The sequence below is a fragment of the Alligator sinensis genome, unplaced genomic scaffold (genome assembly GCF_000455745.1).
Source record: "Alligator sinensis unplaced genomic scaffold, ASM45574v1 scaffold607_1, whole genome shotgun sequence".
Taxonomy (NCBI): domain Eukaryota; kingdom Metazoa; phylum Chordata; order Crocodylia; family Alligatoridae; genus Alligator; species Alligator sinensis.
Window position 1 is genome coordinate 269,314 of NW_005841935.1, and position 3,810 is coordinate 273,123.

The 3,810-nt window shown below is 47.0% G+C and overlaps 1 protein-coding gene across 4 annotated transcripts in view; it reads right to left on the minus strand.

Moving 5' to 3' along the window:
- DGKQ (diacylglycerol kinase theta) overlaps window positions 1-3,810 on the minus strand; it is a 149,529-nt gene that overhangs the window by 25,785 nt on the left and 119,934 nt on the right. The window lies entirely within an intron of this gene.

The window sequence follows — 3,810 nt, forward strand, 5'->3', positions numbered from 1 at the left end:
AAGAGTGTTAGAAAAAGGTTAAAGTGCCAACTGAAGCATTACTTGATAAAAAAACCATACAGAACAGGTTACAAAGGAGTTTGAGCAGTTATTTCATTTCACAGTTCAGAAAAGTGAAATTTTTCTAACTCTTTTTTACCTTTGTTGTTTGATCAGGTGGTAAAAAATGAAGACAAAATAATTAGATTCGTAATTCTCCACCTCAAACTGTCCTCCCCCCAACAAATTAAATTCACTAATACATGCAATATTAAAAAAGTATTTTAAAGTTCAGGTAAATTTTACATTTTGAACCAAAAACATATTTTGGGGGGATTTTTTAATGAAACATTTTGACTTGTTTCAACGTAGGATTTTTACATTTCAAAACTGACCAGAATTCAAAAGATAAGGACAAGAAACCCCTCATTAACCATCAAAATTGAATGTTTTGTTTTGAGCCAAATGAAATTTTATGCAAACACAAAAGAAACGTAGCACCTCCCCCACCCCCAGGGGTGGGAGGGATGTAGGGGGGGACCTAACCCCAACAACAACAGAAGTTTCCATTTCAGTTCAAGTCAAACCAAAATTTCTCTCTCAAATGTTTTGGCTTGACAGCCCAAACCAAGAAATTATATTATTTGCCCAGCTTTAAATAATAAATTATATTACAAAGTATGTCAATTCCTCTTAAACCAATTTGTTTTTGTCTAAAACTGATTCAGGCAGTGAAGTACGATTAAAACCACTAAAAGTATTAATTACAGAAAAGTCATAAATAGGCCTGTATGAAATTCTGATTTGCTGGGTAGTAGGCAACCATCAATCCTCGGGATCATAGTGCACACATAAGAGTTGTAGTCAGATGCCTGATGAACCTGTTTGTGGGTGGCAAGCTCAATTTGAGAGCGACACAGCTTGTTACAAGTTTCACAGATACGTTGCCCGAGTTGAAGTCAAAATTTACAGTATGCTGCTTTCTTCTTTCTTGCTTTGGTTCCATCCTCTGGGTCAAAGCTGCTTCATGTTGAACTGCATCCAGTGCCAGATGATCCCTCCAGATTGGATGGGATTTTGCGCACACCTCCCAGCTTTTTACACGGATGGTGAACAACTTCACATCATTTTTGCACACATCATGGTACTGCCATAGAAGATGACCCTGCTTTCTAGAGCCATTTACAATATCACTATACAAAAATATTCTTGGGAATAAGGTCTTCTCCCATTCTCCTGACATGGCTATCCAACGCAACCTCCTCTTCTTGTTAATGGCTTCTAAGCGTGTCAGACCTGCACGCTCCAGTACCTCTGTATTTGGCACTGTATTTTCCCATTTTATTCTCAGGATCCTATGCAGACATCTCATGTGGAAGCTGTTCAAAGACCACATTTCTGAACCATAAAGCAGGGATGACCACACACAAGTCCTGTAGATTCACTTCTTCACCTAAGCTTATAATTAGCTGTTATTTCGTGCATATTTCTGTAATAGCTCGAAATTCTTAGCTACTTTTCTGATTCTGTTAGTCAGTTCAGTCTGAAGGTCAAGATTCCTGCTGATCGTAAAACCCAACTAGCAAAAACTGTCGACAGCAAGAGATGTCAGGTATTGGTTCCTTCACCCCCTTGTACCTGATCTCACAATCTTCTTAAGACTAACTACTATCCCAAAGCTCTTGCATGATTCAGAAAATCTGCCCATAGATTTTGCAGGGAAGATTTTCTGTGGGCAACCAAGCCCATGTTATCTGCAAATAGGAAATCTCTCAGAACCAGTTCTTTCACCTTGGTTTTCACTCTAAATTTTGCAATGTTGACCAAGCCTCCCTCTAGCCTGGTTTGAAGATGAATGCCATCATTGTTGTCCCTGAATGCATGAAGAAGCAAAAATGAAAAGTAGATACTAAAAAACTAAATTCAAACAAGCACTGAACCTTGCTAACCTCATCACCAGAAGCAAACTTCCTACAGATCAAAACACACCAAATGGATCCAGACAATGCCATGACAAGAAATGCAAAACCTGCCAACGTATCTCCAGTACTGCCACAATTACTACACCCCACAACAGCACCATCACCATTCCTGGATCTTACACCTGGACCTCGAGAAATGTTACATCTCTCATCCAGGGCACCAAATGTCCTAGTGGAAAATATGCAGGACAACCAACAACAACTATGCACCAAAATAAATGTACACTGGACATTTATTAAAAACAAGAACATCCAATTACCAGTGGGGGCACATTTCTCACAAGAAAACCACACTTTCTGCAGTCTCTAAGTCCTGATCCTCAAAGGGAATATACAAAACACTTTTCACAGATGAGCCTATGAACTTCACTTCATCAACCTCCTAGATACAAAAACTCATGAACTCATTATAGACATAGGATTTATGACACTATAACCTGCCTCACATTCGACTCCCCAGCCTGTCCTCCTCTGGCACTGGAAGGGTCACGCCAGGAACTGAAACTAGGGTAGAGACTGTTGGGCTGGTGTTAGTGAAGGTGGTGCAGGTGCAGACTGCTCCCACCTCCTTTCTCCCGCTAGCAGCAGAAGAGTCATTGCTGCCAGGAAAGAGGGTGCATCTATGCGGGGGGAAGGGGCACGGGGACAACAGACACAGACGGACGGACTTGCAGCTCTCCCTCTGCCCCCTCTCCCTCCCCTGCCAGAAGACCTGGCACCTGCCTTTCCAGCATGATTCATAATGCTTGGTGTGCTGCAAAATTTGTATGCATCTCTAATATATGTTGTGATTTCCTGCAGTGCACAGTGATGACCAGGGTTCCTGGTTTTCTCTGACTAAAAACTGCAAATTCTCTGATTAAAAACCCCAAATCTGTGATAAAAATTAAAGGCCTCCCACAGCACTGCTGGTGTCCTGCATTCCCCCCCACAGCCTCAACAGCCCTCCCGATGTCCCTCACAACAGCCACCCAGACCCACAGACACGCAGGCAGACATGCAGACACAAAGGCACACACAGACACCCACCCCAGCAGGTAAGCATGTGTGGGGGGAAGGGGCGGGGCAGGGTGAGGGAAAGGGAAGGTGCTGGGGGGGGTAGATCAAGAAGTTGGGGAGTGCCCCTGTGCCCACTCTCAGGAGCAGGGCCAGGAGGTGAGGGCAGGGGTGCCACTCTGCAGGCCACACACTTGCCAGTCTGACAGGGGGTTTGCACGCGGAGGCTGCCACCGCAACTCTGCCACTGCACCCTGTACTACCATCCCATGGTCACCTACATGGCTTTGGGGGCAAGTGGCACAGGGTGCGGCCGGGCGGTGGCAACCACTGTGTGTGGGCCACATATGTGCTGCCTGGCCTCAGGGTGGAAAGGGGGGCTTGCATGCAGCGGCTGCAACTACACCGCAGCTTATGCCCTGTGGGGCAGTGGCGACTGTGCTGGCTGGGGGGGCTTTGCGGGCAAGCACTGCCACTGCACTGCGGAGCCATGCCCTTCACCCCTGGATCCTAGCGGTAAGTGGAGCTTGGAGGCTGTAGGGCAGGGCTGGGGAAGGTGGCTTGGGGATGAGGGAGTGGGGGGTGCTGTAGGCCCCAGGTGCAGGGGGTGCCCCTCTGCAGGGGGCTTTACACGTAAGCGATGCGGGGTGCACATGCTGCCCGGCTGGCTGCCCAGGGGAGGGGGAGGCTGGCATGCGGCCAACTGCACAGCTCTGTGGCTGGCTCTGCAGCGGCAGCTGGGAATGGTGGCTAGGGGGGAAGGGAGATTCATACATGGTGGCCACTGCCACTTACCTGCAGGGCCGTACCAGCGGATATGGCTGGGGGGGGCAACACAAGCCCCACCCCCCCC